Here is a 24,322-nt window from a genome sequence, read left to right as displayed (position 1 = left end):
TCCCTTAAAAATATGAAGAGGTCAATTCACTTTTATTTTCAGTATCTTTAATTAAATAGGTTTATTTTTGGTATTAGTAAAAATACTATAATTAGATCATATTATGCAATTGCCATACCCAGTTATATACTCATATAGTTTACATATTTGTCCCTTTTGCTATTTACTTAAGATCAGTTTTTAATATTTCCTTCCTGTAATGTGCTATTGTTTTCCAAGCACAATGTTACGTATAAACTATTTAATGAGAAATTCTGTTCTGAAATTCAATTAATAAAAGTGCAAGTGCCATTATCACAGAGATCTGCATATTATACTAGTATATTAAACTCCATAATAAACTTATTTTAAGCAATGAAATGTCTAACTATAACTTAAACATACTAAATTGTCAGTCAAGTTTACACTAGAGGCTTGACAGTGTATTACACACCCACACGTTGGATTTCCAACATGCATGCCCACACAGTGTAAGCATCTTGAGATTATCAAATCTCACCGGTTTATTTAATAAGAGTATCTCAGAAAACACAATAAGGAACAAAATGGTGAAATTACATCAAATATTATACACCAAAGGCAATACAATGTGTTGACCTTGAAATCTATGACTGCCAAGATGTACTCAATGTCATAAGTTGGTTTACATGCATGGTTCTGTTCTCCGGTCATATTTACACAGCCGTGACGTTAGTCACGGCTGTGTCTTTTTTCTTACAGGTTCTTTCTTTCTTTCTGCCGACCACTACATTTGCTCTAGCACTCACATGCTTACACCGATTTGGACCTAACTTGGTCACAACCATCATTGACCATGCCCCTACATGTCACATGAAACTCGTGGGGTCAAAGGTCACGCTGGGGTCATAGGGGTCAAAAACGTGATTTCAACTCAAAATGCTTCTTCTCCTACAGATTACGTATGACGGTGACCCCACTTGCACACATGCATTGCTATTACCCAGTGTCTATGGGGTCCTCACAGATTTGGGGTCAAAGGTCATTAAGGGGTCACTTCCGGTATAAAACCAAAAACCTTCAAAAATTTTTATTTGCTAAGAAAAACATAGGACAGTAACGGTATGTTCACACATAAATTATAATTACCCTGTGTATATGTCGTATTTTTTTATTTAGGGTCAAAGGTCATTAAGGGGCCACTTCCTGTATAAAGCGAAATACCTTTAAAATGCTTCTTCTCCCACAAATTACGTGGGACAGTAACACCACTTGCATACATGCATTGTTATTACCTAGTGTCTATGGGGTCCTCACATATTTGGGGTCAAAGGTCATTAAGGGGTCACTTCCGGTATAAAACGAAAAACCTTCACATGTTTTTATTTGCTAAGAAAAACATAGGACAGTAACGGTATGTTCACACATGAATTGTGGATGCCCAATTCATATGTGGTATTTTTTTGGGGGTCAAATGTCATTAAGGGGTCACTTCCGGTATAAAACGAAAAACCGTCAAAATTTTTTATTTGCTAAGAAAAACATAGGACAGTATCGAGTATGTTCACACATGAATTGTGGGTACCCAATTCATATGTGGTATTTTTTTATATGGGGTCAAATGTCATTAAGGGGTCACTTCCGGTCTGAGACGAAAAACCTTCAAAATGCCCCTTCTGCCACAAGTAACATAGCAACGTGGTGCCACATGCCTCCATGCATTGACATTAGCCAATATCTATGGCCGTTTTCATATATTTTGGGGTCAAAGGTCATTAGGGGTAACAACACGGCTGTGTTCGTGGGTAAGACCACAGCTTAGTCTAGTTGCAATTTTTTTCTGTCAGTGAGTGTAAACTTGATCTCAAATGAAGGCCCCAGTTAGCATAGAAATAGAAAAGGTTATTAAATTTAAAAAGATTTTATTCATTTTATTTCAGGTTTCAACAAAATGGCTGCAGGGCTTGGAATGGTTCTTCCTAAATATTCCAACTGGTGTTATGTTTCTTGAATTCAAATTACAAGTTTCATTTCTAGCCTTTCCAAGGGCAATAACATTAAATCTTTTATCATATATTGGCACATACAATATAAACTTTACCATTTACTTAACTCTTCATACAATATGTTAGTTTCTTGTACATTTTTTGTAATACCACATAAACCAAAACTAGTAGTTTTCAACATCCTGTCTCAAAACAAATACACAGGACAATAATGTCCAAAAAGTAAGTGCATTTTACAACAGAGTACACTATTTGTACACTTGCATATACCAAGACATTGGCACTTCACTTAAAAACATGAAGAGGTCAATTCATTTTTATTTTCATTATCTTTAATTAAAGCCATAATGTACGATCTTACAATATGAAATTGGTTAATTTTTTTCAAACCTGATTTTTTGGCATAATTATTTGTAATGTTTACACATGTCCCAACTTACACCTAAATGGAATCAGCCAAATTTGTTGTGTTTGTAGGTCAACAGAGCAAAGTTGGACATAATGTCATAATTCAAGAATTATGACATTATGTCCTCCTATAGAACTGCATGTTAAACGGTCAAAGTAACCAGCAGAGTTTCTTTCACTTTACCTTTACTTGTTAATGCAGCTTAAAATGGACAGAAACCCTTCCCGATAATTATTACTAGCATTATTTCAGCATTTTGAGTATATAATAAAAAATTTAAAATTGGAAGGAAATCGTACCGTACATTAAGGCTTTAAATAGGTTTATTTCTGGTATTAGTAAATAATTAGATCATATTACACAATGAATTAATTGTCATACCAAGTTCTATAGTTTACATATTTGTCCCTTTTGCTATTTACTTAAGATCAGTTTTAATATTTCCTTCCTGTAATGTGCCATTGTTTTCCAAGCACAATGTTATGTGTAAACTATTTAATGAGAAATTCTGTTCTGAAATTCTATTAAAGTGCATGTGCCATTATCACAGAGATCTGCATATATATTAAACTGCATATTTTTAAGCAATGAAATTTCTAACTATAGCTTGAATTAACCTTTCAAGTGCACTTTTAAACTTGATAAATAATGATAATTGGATGTTAGAAAGGTCCATGGATTTGTCTTATCAAATATTGATACATATATATTGAATGTTTACCAACCCCAATGTTAACCCCATGAGAACTACCTGCCTATTGGTCAAAAAGAAGTTTTCATTATCAATGGGACCAATCAGCAACAATATTAAAATAATTTCACCATGCAAAATATTTGGGTGAATTATTTGCAAAGCTCCATTCTGATTGGTGATTAAAATGAAGATATCATGTAATTGACCAATCAGAGGCAATGTTAGATAGGCAGGTAGTGATCAGGAGGTTAAGAATATTTTCAGGAGTTGAAATATGGACTGTTTGGCAAAGCTTTGTTGAATGGAACAGATTGTATTTCACTCAATTAAACTATTCTTTCCATTGAACAAATAAAGATATTCAATTTTGTTTTATATAACTCCTATATAAATTCATTTTCTTTCATCCACTTAATTTTATAAATAACCAGGAAAACAAAATAAATTTTAAAATATCTAAACTATAATTACTTTAGAAGCAACACCCACACTATACACTTAGTGAGGCAAGTTGGTCAGCGTGCGCTATATACTTGTCAGCATGGCAGCTCGGTGTGAGTGCAATGGAAAAATGACTATTGAACTGGCTTAGAGTTCAATAGTCCTTTTTGCAGCAGCTGACAATAAAAATAGCAAAAATAGTCGATAGTAATTGACCAATGAAATAATAAGAATCCTTGTATGAGTTATATGAAAGTATGATCTGATTGACATGGGCATAACCAGAATTTCATGACATACCATTTATACACAAACACACCAGAAATGGATTTAATATTTCATTTGTTATGCAAATAACCAATTTCCATCCATTCCACAAAGAACTTGTAGATCTATATCTGGAAGTATGCGAAATAGCCTTCTGAATTTTATGTGTTGAAGGTTGCGTTCTGCATACATTAAAGGAGAACTAAGCTGTTCTGAGTCTCAAAAATTAACACAGAATTTCTTGCGCAATTGTGTTTAAAATTAGTGTAATGTCTTTGCTAGGCTGTAGAATTTCCAAAAAGTGTACCTTTTTTGTCAATGTGGGTGGAGGGTGTCACACCCTACATTAAAGCCCAAAATTTTCTGCTTTACAAATGTCAAATTCTGCTTTTCTCCTCTTTTTAAATTTTGTGATAATAAATTGTTCACAAAAAATAACCTTAAGCCTACGATTTTTAGGATTCTTAGATCGATATAATGGCCTATGCTGGTGAAATGATAGTTTGTTAACTTTATTTCACCTTATTGTGTTCATTTATAATTAACTTTGCTTTTATAAGCCTTTTTTCAGTTTATTTTTCCCTTTTTTTCTGTGTTTCTTCCCAAATTCTGTGATTTTTGCTCGAAATCCGGAACGCGGGGATTTCTGGCTTTACCCTACACCCTCCGGCTATGCTTGCTTCTTGACATCCCAAAAAACTATGCATGATACCATAGTTGTTAACATCAATAATAATGTATTTTATATAACACCTACGTAGATCCTTGTCATTTGATTGGTTGATTGTTGGTCACATGTCATTCAATAAATAAACTATTTTACGGCCTACGTCACTACCGTGGAATTTGGTTATATCGCCGTGCATTTTAGTTATATGCACCGTGCATTTATGTTATATTCGACGTTCTATTGCATGGCTAGATTGCATGTTTTTTCAGTCCGATCGTGAACAGTATAACATAGGCCCTACCGTGTTACGGGATATTTAAAACAACAAAAATAATTAGCAAAAATTCTAGATGAATATTATTTGAAGAAATATAATCTACAAGTAAAGCCCAGAATAGCCATATTCCGATTTTTTCTTTGGGGAAAGAAAAAGTAGAAAACAAGAAAGTGAAAAGGTAAGCTTACAATACGCATTGGTTAGGCCCGGTGGCTAGGTAAGCTTAAATTCTATTTTACTGCGTAGCAAATGCCTGGTATTAATAATAATAGACCTGAGACCATAATACCTAAAGGTATAGGTATTATGGTCTCAGGGTATAGGTATTATGGTCTCAGTAATAGACCGGGCCCTTGAAATAATACTTTTAATGGCTTATTTTGGGGATGATACAAGAATGTATTGCTAAAAAAAGCCATATTTGTCTACGATTCGTACAATATTTTTAACTCCTGCAAAGCCATTACAATCAACCAATCAAATAACAAAGATCTACTTAGATGTTATATAAAACAAATAATGAATGTTTTTAATTAGGTGCAATGGAAAGAATATTTTCATTCGTTGAAAATGGAATGTTCCATTCAACTCAGCTTCGCCGTTGAATGGAACATTCCATTTTTCAACGAATGAAAATATTCTTACCATTGCACTCATAAACATTCATTATTTGTATAATGGCAGAGACCCGGGGGCCACTCATATAGAAAGGTTGTAAGCATGCTTTTGAATGAAAACACAGAATAAGTGTTATTTTTGTGGAAGTACGCGCAGGCCCCGTAAAGAATGTCTTATGGGTATCTTTTTTTTTACTTGAATTCGCGCTAAGGGTAGTTTCAAATTCTTAATGGGCTAAAAAAGTAAAAATAACTACAATAACTTAATAAATAGATATATAAGTTTACTGTTTGAACAAACACTAAAATTCAAATAATAGACCCTAAAATTGGCTCTGATAATTTTTGTGTCAGTTTTTTTCTGATGTGGTCTGAAACTCCGGGGGCACTCAAGTTTCACAGTGTATTACATGCGTGAACAGAAAAACAGAATTAAGGGTTCTTTTCAGAGAATGGACACAAATCCCGTTTAGGTGGTCAAAAACGCGTTAGGGGGTCATTTTAATGATCCTGCTAAGTGTGTTTCCCTGGCCATGTTTCTTCAACTCGACTGTTTCAGGGGATTCCTTGAAAAATATAAACAAAAACATGTACTAGAAGGGTTTATTTTTATCAAAAATCTGTAAAAGTGGTATCTTTCAGATAAAATCCTGCTTAGGGGTATCTTTCAGGTGCAATCCTGTTTAGGGGGTAGAATTTGTTGGAGAACTGCACTAAATTCCTGTTTAGGGGTGTTTAGGGGTGAAACTTGAGTGCCCCCCCTGAAACTTGAGGGGTGAATTATTTCCCCCATTTGCATTATTGTGTGCTTGTTAAGGGTACATATCAAACTCTGTCCTTACTAAGGGTATATATTTTAAAGATGTCCTTAAAAAGGTGTGATTGTTCAAACAAAATCCTTATTAGGGGTCACTTTTTCATCCTGTTGAAAATCTCAGCTAAGGGTAATTGTTGAGAGTGCATTCACAAGCATGCTTACAATCTTTGTATATGACTGCCCCGGGCAGTGACAGCTATAGAACAGCTTAGACATACATATCAAGGCTCATCCAATCCATATGTATATACTGGTATGAAAACCTTATTGTCTATTGTTTGTATTTTTCAAACAATTTCACTTGACATTTAGCTATTCTTACTGGCACCTGAAATGTTTTGATTGTTTTCAACAGCTGCAGTGGAACCTCCTACGCATACATTAAAAAACGGAAGCCATTTATTTATAAATGGTTGCTTTCATATTTGTATTATTGATTTTATTACGTCCCATAACACCTACATGCTCTTATAAGCAGGCATCCAGGTGGACACCATCTATTTGAACTGACTTGAGTGGAGTAGAAGAGTCATATAAAAATATGAAGATGTCAACTATGGGCTATTCCACTTGAAATCCATACACCCTCTATGGAAGACATCACCTTAATCTCCAACACAGGGGGTCACCCATTCAGGCAACCCCATTTGAAATTCACACTCCCTATGTGGAAGATTTCTAATTGAATAGCCCTATGCAAGACCCTATACATGCCCGTTTTTGGGGGCTCTGGGGTGTGAGCCCCGGGGGGTAAAAAGTAGGGGGCGGCGAAAACAAGGGGGCGGCGGAAGAAGGGCGACAAAAAAGAATTAGTAAAGAAAAAAGGCGGAACAAATTTGAAAAAGTATACAAAATTGTGAAAAAATGGTACAATACAGGGCGCTAGCGCCTATAATCCTTCTTTTTTTTTTTTGCTCTTCACTTTTTCAAACCACGAAAATGGGTCAACCATTATGCAAAATTGAATTTTCTTCAGCCCCCCGGGTTGGGACGGCCACGGTACGCCACTGCTATATGTAAATGTTTAATAATTATTATAAAGATCATAAACCCAGTAAAAAAATATTGTGTTTCAAAAAACTCTACATGTACCAAAACGTTTTTATAATGTTGACAAAATGTTACTGTATATAACATTAGTTACAAACGTTTTGGGGCAACATTTGAAAAAGTTTTGAAATGTTCTAAACCATTTTGTAACCTTTATATAACCTAATATTTCAATGTTTTATGCCAAACTTGAAAATGTTTATAGCAAATTCAACCCATTGTGGGATGTTTTTCCAACAAATCCAGACTGCCAGTCAATCATTTGTACCTCGCACATCCGTCTTTTTCGCATTCGACCTGTGCTAGAAATCTTTCAGGTTTATAAATAGCGCCATGTGCGGTATACTTTGGTAACTTCTAGAGGGTTTCAATTCATACTTATAATTCGCTTATGACGACTGGGAGGAGATGAGATTTCAACCTGGGCTAAACCCTTCTGTTACCGTTGGGGGTGCAATACATGATTGATTAAAAATCAATAACTCGCAGCTTGCCGATTGATTATAGATCACTATAAATCGGAGGAGCCTTTTGTAAGCTATTTGACCCCGATCTTATTGTTAGAATACAATAGCTACCTTCTAATTACGTTTCCATATCAGGCCAAAAGGATGTATGCTTTGTGTCAGATGTATGTACTGTACTTCTTTTTGTCGTGAGTACGAAATTCGAGACCTAAAGTCCCGAAGCTTTATTCTAAAAAGTACAGATAAAACGCATTCTTCTTTTGGATTTTTGAGACAAGAACTATTTTGTGTGCAAGATAACACGGATAGATTTTCTTTTGAGACTTGAAATTCCTTGTAAATCGTCAGTTTTACCGAGGTTTTTTGTAAGTTTTTGTTTCCATGAAAATTTAAATTTTATTCAGGCTATCTTGCAGCTTCGACTTTAAAGTAAAGATATATATGGGACATTTCATATTTCCTTGAGGTGTTCTCTGAATGTTTATGTCAGAAAGATCATGGTTCAATACAAAATATTCACCAAAAATAGTAACTTGCCAACTTGATATAATTAATTTTAAAGACGGTCCCTGCATGCATGCATACATGGCAGGTATGGTACAATATAGGGACGCACCATTTGATATCAAGGTGGGGGGGCTGAGTCGTGACAATTTTGAGTAGGCCTACCTCGGTGAAGCAATTTTTAGCGCCTCGATGAAGCAAACAGTTTACATTTTGTAGCACAGTAAATTTCGCGTAGCACGAAAAACGTTCTTCTTATGTTAAAATGAGTTCATATCAGGAGCTTAGTCAGCTTTCGTGATCAGAGGGGAAAAATAAAGGTTTTGGGGGAAAATACAAAAACAATCATCAATTTGAACCGGTATTATTAATGCGATGTGGGTTTTTTAATACACTGGTTTTTTTTAGCGACTGTAGGGCCTTTCGAGCCTCCAAAAACCGGGCCAAAATGTTTTTATTGAGACAATGCGCGCGCGCGCGCAAAAATTTGGTATTTTACATTCATTTTGGTGCATGATCGGGGTAATTTTGGTGGGATAGATTTCTTTTTGACTTTGGGTGGACTCTGGGGAAAATCTTTGAAGTGGAGTGAATCAAGTGTATTCACTCACAGAATAACCTTTCACAAACAAATGCGAACAAAATACTTGCCAGTTTGAAGCTAAAATAAAATTAATATCCCTGATGAAAATACTGGAGCACCCTTGCCACCAAATTTTTTTTCAGGTCCGAGGTGGTGCAATGTTGTTGTTTTTTTTTTTGAGGTGAAGCAATTTTTTTTATCAGATGGCGTGACAATTTCTTTTCCAAAAAACTACCAAAGCCCCCCCCACCTTGATATCTAATGGTGCGTCCCTTATATAGGTTTATACTTATTATACAATACAGGGTTGTATTTTGTTTATTCGACATCGAAGTGATTACATAACTTGGGTCACGGCCGGTCGTTGCATCAATCAAAGAAGTTTAGTCAGACTGATTCGGGGACACTCCCACTTTGGAGGTGACGCGTACTAGTATGTAGGGCTGTTAAGACCCCCCTTTTCAGCGTCGCTGTCACCCACAGACCCTACATTTTTTACGAGCACATGCTCTGTCACCCGAAGAAACCCTATTGTTCCATTCGATCTGTCACCAAAAGAGTGCCGCACCAGGATGAGGTGCAGGGAGGGGGTGATGTGATGCAATACTTATCCCAGGGTGTTGAATTATAGGGGGAAGCTTTTTTGGCAGGACAAGGGGGGAGCCAATATTGGCACAGGTATTTGCACCGTTTCGATAATGCGAATGTGATGTAGAAACATGTCAGGATAGGCCTAAATTCAAATGGTAGGCCTATAAAGGGGAATATTTTTGGCATGTCAAAATATTTTGATGTATAGGCCTAGCCATGATAATCTTTACCTATTAAAACCAAAAAGAAATTGTCTTTGGGTCACTATGTTTGAAAAAATCGTTTTGATTAACAAAAGTTGTAGCCGAAATACTAAAAAATGCCATTTTGCGAATTTAATAAAAGTAAATGAGATATTTCAATTTTTCTCTTGAAAACATTAGTCAAGTTACATAAAGTAGTGCAAAATATGGGTTCGAATTTGATTGCAAAAATGGTTTCTAGAAAAGGGGTACATTTATTATGTTGCAAAAGCCCTTACATCCACAAAAGGCACGATATAAACGAAATAATAAAATAAATAGGAAGGCTTGAAAATTGTACCAAACCTATTCTTTTAGTTTCTATTTATCAACACTTTATTCAAAACCAAAATGAATCAAATCGAACTAGCAATAATTGAACAATTTTTGAAAAAGCTGTTTTTCTCAAAAAGTCAAAAAGTAGATGTATAAAGGGCTTTTGCAACAAAACTCTTTATATATTAATATCATCTGTATTATTAATATTAGAAAGATTGACTATTATTTTGTTGTTGATATATTATAAGTACTGAATTTACTAGTATTACTATCACCAAGTCAATAGTAGGCCTATATTGTTATAATTCAATGTTAATCAAAATGTCAGCAGTGGCCTAGGCACATCAACAATATTTGGGGAATATTTGGTGGGTATATTCCCCCGGAATGTTTAGGTGGTGGTTCTTTGGGAGATGCTTGGGCGTACCACTAAAAGGGGTCTTTTGGAGCTGCGAACAAGTAAAATATGGGGACTTTTGGAGCTGCGAACAGTCAAAATCAAGGGTCTTTCTTGGCTTGTTGCTTGAAAATCCCAGAAATATGAGGAATGAACAATTTTGGGGTCTTTTAGAGCTAAATATTTATTTATCAAAATGAAGGGTCTTTCGGAGTTCTATTTTGGTCAAATATAGGGGTCTTCGGAGCTGCGAAATCCAAAAGGGGGTCTTTCCGGGGAGCATACCCGTATGGTCATTTGTGTTAAGTGCCCTTCCCCCCGTGAGTATAATGCATAAATTTTGCCACTTCCGAAATTTTTTTACTGATAAGCATAGGAACCGCATAGTCAGAGGCAAGGTTCATTTATATTGATTGGAGATTCAGTAGGCTATAAAGAGACAAGTGCGGTAATAGCATTTCAAGTGTATGCGCTTAATTTCGTAATCAATAAGAGCTAATGAACAAAACCATTTCTGACAGAACTGCTAGCGCAGTAGTGTAAGCGCTTCGACTGTGAAACCGGAGGTTGTGGGTTCGAACCCGTCAGAATTTTAATTCAGATAATTTTCTTTTTCTTTCGTGAAGAAGAAATAATAATTGAATCCGTCTTATAAAATTTAACATAGTATAGTAGAATCATGTAGGCCTATGTGTTATCAGATAAGATCTTCTGTAGATTACCATATCAAAAGAATTTCAAGTTTTGTCAAGCAAGTTTCTAAGTGTGCCCCTAATCGTGGTTTGTATAGAATTGAGGTGATAGCTTTGTTTGATAATAACCAATGACAGAGCCGCTACGATTTTAAATTAAAAATAGGTCACCGCTTGAGGCGCTGCATTTAAGACGCAGCCTAAAAAGTTTATTACGGGACAAAATAGACGTGCTCGTCTTTAGCGTGATATGCATGATCGCCCGGTAGCCTGGATTTATTTGAAAAATGTCCCACGATGGGTTGAATCTGCTATAGTGAGCTATGCATATTTTACCACCAATCAGTCAAATCAATTTTTGATGATTTTGTGTTTATTTGTTTGTTTATGCATTTTTTATTCAAAATTATCTACCGGCCTGGATAAATATAACCATACATATGAAAAGCCTTCAAATACTGATGACATGATTCCCCAAATCAACTTGTACCGGCATACTTTGTACAAATACTATTCCCAGAAATGAGGAAGAATAAGAAAAGCAGATCAAACTAAATTGCTTGAAACAATTGAATTGGTGGGTTTATCAGTTTTATAAAGATGTTTCAAGGTTTTATTGTTTCTTTATGTGTTAGTGTTTTTGCAGCCCTTATGTAATTGAATTTATGAAGGACAAATAATCCTGCACCAACTCATTGCATTTTTTCACATTCTATATTGTGTTCTACATCATAAGTAGTTTCAAATATGAAATGTTATGTTGCCTCTTTCATCACTTCATTTTAGGATGTCATCATCATGCCATTATGTGCTAAAAGCATTGTGTTAACTCTTGGTGTATGTTTAACATAACAGGCCTGGGTTTTAGAAATGACATGGGATACAATCTCATCTAACAAGACTGTAAGTAGCAATTGTAACATTCAGAAATGGTAAAACTAAGGAACAAAAACAATCAAATACATAAGAAAACTGGCTTATAAATATATAACTTTATAGCTAAGTACATTGGGGAATTGATGGTTTCAGTAACACTATGCTTGTTAATTGACAATTGCAATGTGTTTCACATAGTATTATTACTGAGTCACAAACAATGCTCTGCTTTTAGGCTGTTAACAAGATAATATTAGGCCCACAACAATAGTAGGCCTATATCTCAAAGCTTGCAATAATTGTAAACTCCAATTTGCAATGCATTTTTCTATATTCTGCCTAGCTGACTCTAAATTCCATCAAAATAAATAAGCTTAAAATGCTCAAAAATGTCAAAACATACATTTTAATACAAACAAATTCAATGGCCAATTTCCAGAGACATAATTTTATGTGATGCAATTAAGCAAAATGAATCCTTTGTTGAGCAAAATCAAAATTCTGTTTTTAAGTTAATTGTATGAAAATCCCCCCATCACATTTGAATTATAGTTCAAGGGATATAAACAATAAAACACACAGGAAGTTGAATACTATTATTAGCAATAATCTCTAAATCAATGTTAGTGACAAACAACTTGTTGATCATACCACAAAATGCACATGGCAAAATAAACACATGCAGCATCTGTGACATAATTTTTGGAGAGCTTACTGCTGTGTTAACAAAAGTGCTATCTACTGAAGACAGCATTCAATGTTATTAACAAATGACATGGAATGGAAAATTACACAACTATATTTTAGGTATAAATCAGAATATATAAATAACTAAATGAAGAGAATTTGTGACCACATCTGATCCTATCAGGATAAAGTCGGCAATAATGAAACTGAGATATAGCAAAAAAGTAAGGAGAAAAAAAAACCCAATAAAAAACCATAAGAAAATAGATATATAAAAGGCCGTAACTTTGGAACCAAGTATTCAAGAGACCTAGAGATTAAACATCACTAAGTGTAGGTACTGAGCAAGTTAGTAATGGTAGTAACTAAATTTTCAAAATTTTTGACTTTGGCCTGAGTGGATCAGATTGGGCCATATTTTCTTATATTAAAGTGCACAAAACCAAATTTCAAGACATTCACTAGTCTTAACTAGACTGTACCTTTAAATATAAACAAATTATCTTGTATTTTCAGTAAATCAGTAATTCACTACATACATTCTTAATGCCTGTTAAAAGCTTTGATGTACATGTACATGGTGGGAAAACAGAAGGAATATACCCAGGACACCATCTTTGCTGTGCAGTAGATGAATTGAAGGCAAGCTGAATGCACAATGCTGGATGCTTCTTCCGATACCAAATCTACAGAGAAAAGAAACAAAACAGAATTGTTGTCATTCACTTAGACTAAGTTACTCTAGATGGCAAGGTAAATGTTTATATACCCTTGTGTGGTTCCATGGATAGTTTTAACATTCTGGATCTATAGATGATAATGAAACTTCAGAAATTTCAGTATCTGTGCGAATTTCAAAATACAACATGAACACACGACCTTGAATACTTATCGAAAATACTAACCAATCACAAGTGAGTTAGCATGGTTGGATTTACTTCCGCGTCACATACACGTGGGAATTCACCAAACAATGTACGCAGATGATTGTCACGCTGTTGGCAGCTGTGTTCATTCAAATGAAAATTCTACTAAGGATGGATACACTATAACTACAGACATTGTTTTAACTGCTTTCACCCCATCAAGCAAGCCATGGTTCCTATATATCCCCAGTTATGCAACCAATTTCTCATGTGTCCTTGATTGCCTCACTACACACATCTACATACATTTTAATATAAACATCTCAAAAAAAGTAACTAACCCCCCTTAAATAATGGCCATTATTCAAAAAGTGGCTATTGTATTGCAAATCTGTAAAATGTGTTAAAAGCAGAATTTATTTCTACGCATTTTGACACCTCATTTGATACGATAGCCCAGAAAACAATGAAACACCGGTCAATTTAATGTAGTGAGGTCCAGATTTGAAAGTTGCACATTTTTACAATACAAAAACACTCAGATATCATTACACAGATTTCCTTCCATTACACTAAATGCAAAATCAATAGAATTTACTGCAACTTTCAAATCTTGGGTTACATTGATTTAAATGTACGCTGTTACATCAATATTTAGTCAATTGCTACAAATGAGGTGTCAAAATGTGCAGGAATAAATTCTGCTTCCAACGAATTTTACAGATTTGTAATACATTTACCCGTTTTTGAATAATGCTCATTATTTAAGGGGAGTCAGTTACTTTTTTTGAGATGTTTAGTACAGCAAGCTATCTACAGTAGATAGCTTTATTTTGCAGATAAATGCTCATGATATAGTGTACTTAATTGAATAACATCCCATAAATTCATAGTGCATTGAAACCAACCCTATTGTCAGAGAGAAGTGATTCCATTATGTTACAATATCTTCCACAATAATAGGGAATGCTATTTTAAACTCTTCGCTTCTATCAATCATGCTCACCGTCTATTGTAATTTGATAGTATATTATCTTTAGACCGCTGATGGATGTTACTACAATACATTGCCATTTTGTATTTTAATTTTAGCATGTACAGGTATCAATGATCTTATCAAGTTTAAAGGCAAAATGGTAAATGAACACTAATTCAACATTTACACTGTAAAATTTTTGGACGCCTGATAACACCTTTTGAACACCTTTTTGGTAACAGTTCTTGAACACCATAATATGTTCCACTATTGAACACTGGTGTTCCAAATATGAATGACAGTGTTCAAGCTGGTGTTCCAAATATGAATGGCAGTGTTCAGGGTGGTCTTCTAAGCTTGAACATCCAGTGTTCCATAGTGGATCAAACCTAGAACACCACATTGAACACTGCCGTTTATATTTGGAACACCACCTTGAACACTGCTGTTCATATTTGGAACACCAGTGTTCAATAGTGGAACATTTTGTAACAGTTCTTGAACACCATAATATGTTCCGCTATTGAACACTGATGTTCCAAATATGAATGGCAGTGTTCAAGGTGGTCTTCTAAGCTTGAACATCCAGTGTTCCATAGTGGAACAAACCTAGAACACCGCCTTGAACACTGCCGTTTATATTTGGAACACCACCTTGAATACTGCCGTTTATATTTGGAACACCACCTTGAACACTGCTGTTCATATTTGGAACACCAGTGTTCAATAGTGGAACATATTATGGTGTTCAAGAACTGTTACAAAAAAAGTCTTTAAAAAGTGTTATCAGACGTCCAAAAATTTTACAATGTACCAATATTTAGTTCAATCATCACTTGTCAAATGCTAACACCATGAAAAGTAGGCTTGGTTTTTATGCTCTGCACTGACAGTCAATGCGCTACACTCCAAGCATCGGTCATTCAACAGTGGTCAGTCTGTGGCTATAATGCTTAATTAATTTTGTTTGTCCATTTGGTCTTATCATGTCACAGACCAATGAGTTAGAACAATTTTATTAGAGTGGCTTGACTAATTCCTTTGATGTTGAGGTTTGGATGATTACACTTTTTCTTTTAAATGTAGCTACGTATAGAGGCCGTCAGCCTTTCGCCATCTTGTGGGTACAAACGATCTGCGTGTTCATGCATCGGACACTACGCGCAGGTCGCAGCTTTCCATGCAGCTGTTATATCGCGTCGATGCGGTAATTTTGCTGTTCACGCATGGAGATCGAACGACCGTCGCAGCGTGTACCCACAAGATGGCGGTATATGACGTCACGCTGACGGCCTCTATTGTAGAAAAATATGTGCAAACACAAATTTTACTCATTTTTATTTGAGATAGCAATGATTTGTTTCTTTATTTGCGGCAAATTTTACTTCAAAATAATGCTCCACAATGGATTTCTTAAAGGTTGTATGCAAACCGGACCCTTTATGGTTAATATTTTCCTATTTTGTAAAAATGTGCTGCAGTTAAAATAGTGAGGCTGCCGTAGATAAATCCAAGGTTAATAGCTAATCTGCCTGTTTAATCATAAAGCAATAAAGACTGTTACAAACCCATCTATAAAAAGACACACGTTCTTGTTTAAAACATGCATTGGAGTGATTTTGCTTGTAATACTATGTCAGTGGTACAGTAGAAATTGAAACAAAAAAGCATACAATCTTACAATCCTATATACTTGATAATCTAAGTACTATTCTATATGGGTTATTTTAGTCATTGCTATCTACTGATGATAGCAAATTTAGTTGATATTTCAATTTGTTGCTATCTACTGATGACAGATATTGTGGTTGTTATTTTTAGTCATTGCCATCTACTGGTAACAGCTTATTTAGTCTTTATTTTAGTTGTTGCTATCTACTGATGATAGCTTATTTAGTTGTTATTTTAGTTGTTGCTATCTACTGATGATAACTTATTTAGTTGTTATTTTAGTTGTTGCTATCTACTGATGATAGCTTATTTAGTTGTTATTTTAGTTGTTGCTATCTACTGATGATAACTTACTTAGTTATTTTAGTTGTTGCTATCTACTGATGATAGCAAATTTAGTTGTTACTTTAGTTGTTGCTATCTACTGATGATAACTTATTTAGTTGTTATTTTAGTTGTTGCTATCTACTGATGATAGCAAATTTAGTTGTTACTTTAGTTGTTGCTATCTACTGATGATAACTTATTTAGTTGTTATTTTAGTTGTTGCTATCTACTGATGATAGCAAATTTAGTTGTTATTTTAGTTATTGCTATCTACTGATTATAGCTAATTTAATTGTTATTTTTAGTCATTGCTATCTACTGATGATAGCTAATTTAGTTGTTATTTTAGTTGTTACTATCTACTGATGATAGCTAATTTAATTGTTATTTTTAGTCATTGCTATCTACTGATGATAGCTAATTTAGTTGTTATTTTAGTTGTTGCTATCTACTGATGATAGCTAATTTAATTGTTATTTTTAGTCATTGCTATCTACTGATGATAGCTAATTTAGTTGTTATTTTAGTTGTTGCTATCTACTGATGATAGCTAATTTAATTGTTATTTGTAGTCATTGCTATCTTCTGATGATAGCTAATTTAGTTGTTATTTTAGTTGTTGCTATCTACTGATGATAGCTAATATAATTGCTATTTTTAATCATTGCTATCTACTGACGACTGTTTATTTAATCGTTAGTTTAGTTGTGGCTCTCTACAAATGATAGCTAATTTGTTTGTTATTTTAGTTGTTGCTATTTACTGATAACAGCTATAGTAATCGCTATTTTTAGTCATTGCTATCTACTTATGATAGCTAATTTAGTTGTTACTTTTAGTTGCTATCCACTAATGACAGCTAATTTAGATAAAGTTAATTGTTACTATCTACTGATGATAGCTAATTTAGTAATCGTTTTTTAATTGTTGCTATCTACTGACGATAACTAATTCAGTTGCTGTTAATAGTTGTTATTTTATAATTCATATGAAGATTCTTGCCATTAGATCGGTCAATTACTATTGATTTTTGTTTTATTTTTGCTATTTTTTAGCTTGAGCTGAAAAATGACCAATTGGACTTCGCACGAGTGCATCTTTTATTTCCTAATGTACGCTGCTATTCCCAAGTGTTCGCCCACACCATGAAAAGACACAATAGGGACAGAATGAGACTGTTTGAACAGATGGTAAATGCATGTGAAGCGTTCATTTTTTGGCCAGTGACCACTTGACTTTAAAATTGTTTAGATATTAGCCTAAATGTTAAATCATTCATTTACTTTGCAGCTTTCAATCTGGTATACCTTTTTCTCTTTCTTTTTTAACAGGTCTGCTTTGATAATTGCTTAAAAATTACACAAAAATAAGATGCAACATTTGCTGAGGTCACCCTTAATATTTTTAAAGATTTTTACATAATTGGTATGTACACGGGCTATTTTGACAAACTAATATGAGATTAAAACATTTGTCAAACGCATATACAATGCTCATAACACTGTTCATACAAGGAGTATGGGCTGTTCATAACACATTGAAAGGACCAATCTCATTCACAATGGATGGAATGACACACATTAGCAACATCAGCGATGGAATTAAATAGTGATTTTCTTGTTTTACCTCATTAGTTCAGCTAAAAATTAATAAAAGGGGACATATCTGGCAGTACAAATTAACATTTTGTGGAAAAAAAATACAAATATAAATCTCGAAATATCTCTTTAACAGACTAGGATTGGTCAAACACAATCTCAAGACCTTGTAGCCATATTGGAATTAAATGAAACAATCAATCACTTGTAGTTTCTATTCAGTCACACTCGGTAGCATCCAGTGCAGGTACAATCAATTCTTAATGTAAGTAACATACTTCAAGTTGACCAATTACATTAACAAACAGACTCAATTAGTCAGCAACTGTGTACTGTAATTTCCTGTTTATTCCAAAAATGCCAACATTTGTACATTTGTAGAGTGCATCTTTTTTTTCCCTTTCAAACTAGAAAGGTCAGTTAATGCCAATATAACAATATTTTTGAAGCCTGGTGCAAACATATATATTCTTAATGAAATTTAATTTCACTCCACCAGATGCATTATTTGGTTATTACAAGCCAGGTCACAATCTTTAGATTCAACAAAATATACCTCAAATCTCACCATCTCTTCATTTTAATCAACCTTTGACAGAAACAGATTTCAGATTATTGCTGCAAAATCCTTGAACTCACTTCCTAATGAGATAAGATCTGCAATATCTGTTTATAGCTTCAAGACTCATTTATTTTAATCATAATTAATAATATAATTACATTTGTTGTTTTTGTTTCATCATGTTTATGTATTTTTGCCAGTATACAGCCTTAGTACTGTGGTGAAAGGCACATGAAAAACCTATTGTATGTATGTGTGTTGGGGTGGGTGGGTGGGTAGGTAGGTAGGTAGGTAGGTAGGTAGGTATGATTGAAAATAATACTTTGTCAATTCCATTTGTAAATTAGGATGCAGCATGAAAATGCTGTTTGCTTGTTTCTGTAATTGACTAAAATCATAAATGTATGCATTTTATTATTTCAGTTCTTAAAACAATACCAGGAGAAAGTCTAGAAAAGCTTTGCATCACCAAGGTGTGAATCAGCGCATGTTATTGATAAGTTTACTAGAGTATGTACAGCAGTAGTACTTTAACTGATCAATCACAGATTATGACAAATGTATTTCATCTGCACTACTCCTTCTCCCTCCATCTCTCTCTAGTTAGATAAATATTTACCCTTCATTGGTTTTTCCCTGATTCTGCAAGTTCATGACACTTTCAGAAGTGTCTTGAACCTGGTATAATCAACCAATTCCTAGCTACTACGTCTTGATTTCAGCTGCAATTATAACACACATCAAAATGCACACACACACAGTGCTCTTGACATTCACGTTGAATTGTTCATTTCCACCAAAATGTTTCATCAATTTGATGTCGTTCAATGTGCAAGTGTAGGTTTTGATAACATGGAAAAATAGCACACATATGTATTGATCCAATAATTTTGAGCTTCAATCACTCAGCTCACTCACTAGATATCCCTCAGTGGCTTATAACATATTTATATCATAAACCAGAATGTAGGAAGATATTAAAATGAATGCGAGATATTTTTTAACATAAAAAGTCAATTATTTCAACAAAATTTGAAAAAAATTTGCCAGTTGCAATATCTAGCAATTTGCTCATTAGCTGTGATGCTGATAACCGCCTACACACTGTATTGTTTGCTTCCATGTTTCCGGAAGGTATACATCAGAGGATTGTTGTCCCAGTTTGAATATATGTGACATGATCAAGGGGAATGAGCCGGATGTCGCTAATATTGTTTTTGAGATATTGGCAAAAACAGTGTTCAAATTCTTTTGTTTTATATTGTTTTCAGCCATTGATAAGTTGCTCATAACTCGGTAACCAAATGTCCAATTTTGATGGGGTTTGCATCAAAATGTAGCATTTGTAAACTGCCAGAACATTATTTAAAAATTTCTAATTGAAAATTGCCGACATGTGACTCATTCCCCTTGATCATGTCACATATAACTACATCCATTGCAAAAACACTAGAGCTCAAGATGCCATTATCATGAAATATTTATGTTCAATTATTGAAATAACAGAGATACAAGTAATTATGCATTTCAATTGAAAATATACAGATTTATTTTTTTGAATAAATGTGAATTTAAGAAATATAAATTGTTTTGCATATGTAAAAAGTTATCTATATGTGGGTGGCATGTATAATTGTTTTGCTAAAACATTAGGCAAGACTAGAGACTTTATGGCCACTCATAATATTATGCACGTTAGTAGTCACCGACAGATTTAGGAGAATATAAAATATTTTATTCCACAGCTGATTACAGAAATTACATATTGTGATTATTGAATCAGAAGGATACGATTCCACATATCTATATCAAAGGATGATCTGCAATTGACTTTAAAGGTAATTGATATATCTGTTATCACCCCACACCCACAACCCCCATACACACCCACCCCTACACGTTTTCACTGACAACCGTGGACCCGTATTGTGTGTGTGTGGTTGTTAACAGTGAAACTGTGGACCTACACACACAGACATATCATAATCCAAACGTGGACTTCTGTGTTAAATTATGAAAGCTAATCGACTAACCGTGGACCTGGTATTACACCTACGATAGAGGATCCTACCGCATATGCAAAGGTATGCTGTATAGCACCCTTTGCCACTGTCTTACAACCGTGGAAGTCCACAGTTTGCAATGTGTGGCTTTTCACTACATAAGTGTGCACTCAAAGTCCACGTTTGTAAGTGAAAACAAATGCACACCTAAAATAGCTACATGCAAATACTGCAAGGTGTGTGTGTTGTACACACCATCATTTGGGGACACACAAATGAGATAACACAGTGTAACAGTGGACACAAGGGAACTGTATTTGTCCATGCTTATTGGATGTTATTGATTGATTGCAAATAGCATAAAACACATAAATAGTGTCTACTATTCAGTCTTTTGTGTACATGCGAGCTCAGCAGTTAAATAGTCTGTACTACTCTAAATAAAAACACACACATATGTGTCTGCAATATGGTGAATTAACCTCAAAGTGCATTATTTTGTCCACATTTACCAGTGGTTAATATACCAGAGAATACATGTGGGTGTGTGGTGTGTGTCTGTGTATAAGCAAGGACTTTTTCAGAGGGGGGCAAAGGGGATGAGGGGACAAGGCAACATTCAAAAGGGGGGGCAAATTTGGGCAAAAATGAACTGAAAAGTACAAAAAAGGCATAAAAGTATAAATATAACAGTGGGAAGAATCCCACAGGAGGAGGGGATACTTCTATAGGGGGGCACACTACTATTGGGGGCACCTGCCCCTTCCCCACTTGGCTATGCATGTCATTGCTTTGTGTGTGTTATGATTATTTTGTTACTACTCATATTCTGCAACACTCAAAATACTTTAAATTCTATGATCACAAACTAGTGCAACAGCTTGCACATTAACTATAGTGTGTCTTGTCTCAAGTTGAGAGTAACACCATGTTGGATTTCACAGGGTCGGATTTGAATCAGTGTGTTTACAACATTGTGTCACCAGCGTACGGACAAATCACCCTTCCACGCATGTGTATATGCCCTGAGGGATTAGATTAGCGTGTGTGATTCAAATTTTCAAATTGAGATGAGACAGACTATAATACAATATTGTTCATTTTCGTTCCATAATAATGGCAAGGTTTTATATCATTTATAACATGAAATGCCAAATACATAATAAAAATCTGTTCAATATTTGTGATGTGATCAAGCAAAATGAGTCGGAAGTCAGACATATATAGAAAAATGTGTCAGTATTTATGTGATGACTTAACATTGAATAACTATCTAACAATAAAAGGAGATTAAAACATTTCCATTGAAACCAATCTACACAATTACTAATATTAGAAACATAAAAATGTGACATATTTGATATGAGTCAATATCAGACTCCAGGATCAGACTAATTTTGCTAGATCACATAACATCAAGTCACAGTTTATTGGAAAAAAAACACAGCCCCACCATTGTGCATATATTGCAAAATATAACACAATACAGGGTGTCCCAAAAAAAAGAGGCCCCACATTGCGCCCTCTTTTTCTCCTATTTCTGAAACGTTGATCAAATATATTTTGGTATGTAAAGAAGCCCTAAATCGTTAGCTTTAATAAACCAAAACAATTCTTTCAATCGGCTCACAATTTTTGAAGATATGCCCTCTTTAAAAAATGTACTCGTTTTTCACTCTGTCCACGGATGAGGTTTGGCTACATCAAAGATTTAAACGAAACACACGGTTAATGACATGGATAGATAATAGCATTAGTCTTGAGAAAGCATTCACTATAAGCGAGGATCACCAGCTAGCTTCAAACATCTTCGCAACCCCGTATTACTGCTGCATTTGCAAGTATCCGGCGCACAAGGCCTTAAGGATGGTACGCAACGCAATTAATACAATGAGAACTAGGGCTGAAACCTGTATTCGTCGCGGAGGCAACCAGGTAAAGGGCAGAGCAGCACAGTAAACTCACTTCAAAAGAACCAAAGACAAACTAAACAGCCCTTTTCAGGGCTACCTTTTATTCCAAAAGGAGAAATGACTTATGTTGTCAATAAAAAGAAAGCAAGAAACGAGAAAAACATAAGTAATTGCAAGTATAGCAAAAGAAGTCCCATCCCACATCAATTTTGCCCAAATTAATGACACTTAACAAAATCCATAACCCATAAGCCCACCGGTAAAGCCCATTCCCTTAAATAAAGTTGTTATTTTATAAAGTTATCATCGAGGAATGTTTTATATTCATGCATGGTATATGCACTTTTCAATCTTTGAAGTAGCCAAACCTCCTCCGTGGACAGAGTGAAAAACGGATACATTTCTTTAAAAGGACATATCTTCAAAAGTTATGAGCCGATTGAAATAATATTGTTTTGGTTTATTAAAGCTAACGATTGAAGGTTTCTTTACATTCCAAAATATATTTGATCAACTTTTCAGAAATAGGAGAAAAAGAGGGCGCAATGTGGGGCCTCTTTTTTTTGGGACACCCTGTATAATTATGTGAGAGCCAGAACACTGAAAACCAGGAGTAAATTACAGCAGAATGAATGTTTTTTACAATGCAGTTGTCTGTTTTGAAGTCACTATGTGCAATTGTATAATTACATGAGCACAGTTACCAAGGATGAATTTTTGTTAGAGTGGGGGAAAATATGGAAAAGAAAGAGATGGAAGCCGATGACTTTGATTGGTAATGATCACAGATGCAAACACACACTCCAACATGATATTACACATATTCATACACCCCCTCACAAATTTACAACTCTGTAAAATCGGTTGGTTTTAACTATCATCACGGAGCCTACATCAGCACTTCATGTTTGCAATTAGTTTCCTCCCACCCTCTTACTTTGCCCTAGCAAGTATGATAGCAATCCCATAATGCACCATGTTGTTAGCTCCTTTAGATTTCACACCACGGAGTAGAAATGGTTGAGTGCCCTGATGTTAATGTCTATTTATGCTTGGAAAAATCTTTCACATGTAAATTATACCTTAAAATGAGCAAAATTTGCATTTCTGGATTGGTCATGATTAGAAGTGTTAAATCCTGCAAGTGGACCCCAGATGGGACAGATCAAGTAATTTTTAATAATTTTAATCAGTCTTTTTCTTCTGGTTTCTGTCCAAAAACGTGAGCATGATTTCGCATGTATAGATTATGCAATTCCCAGTCATTATAGACCTTGAAGGCCAATTGTAATAATGATTGTCTACCTATTTTTTCCTAATTACTGAGATCAGGCAAGAGCTGATCACTAAGAGCCGAGTCTCTCTTGTGAAAAAAAAAAGATGTTTTCGTAGGGAAAAATTAGCACACATCTAATCTGGCATTTGGTGGTGTGAGATCTTTAGCATTACTGATACATACAGAGATTATGCACAAGATATAATATGCTTAAAATGCCTAACCAAATAATAAATTAGCATAGATAGGTCAATGGATCAACCCACTATGGATTTTCTCTAATAAATTGTATATGTTATTTTATTTGATACCAGTGTATAATAAAGATATGAGGCCTCCTTTATGCATTAACAAAATAAATACCAACAATATCTGACATACTAATGAGAATGCCTTAGCAAGCTTGGTATGTCATATATACACAACACAAAGGCAACAAAAATGATTGGTGGTTCAAAATAAAAGGGTATTTTTGGCTAAATGTGAAAGAAAATGAATATTTCTACTTATATATTGAAGTTCAAAAACAAATAGTAAAAATAAAAAAGTATGGTGTCAGCAGTGGTACCCCCCCCCCAACACACAATAATACCTCCACCTGTAAGT

This window comes from Amphiura filiformis, chromosome 1, assembly GCF_039555335.1.
Source record: "Amphiura filiformis chromosome 1, Afil_fr2py, whole genome shotgun sequence".
NCBI lineage: Eukaryota > Metazoa > Echinodermata > Ophiuroidea > Amphilepidida > Amphiuridae > Amphiura > Amphiura filiformis.
The sequence above is the reverse complement of the archived record's forward strand: the minus strand, read 5'-3'. Positions refer to the sequence as shown.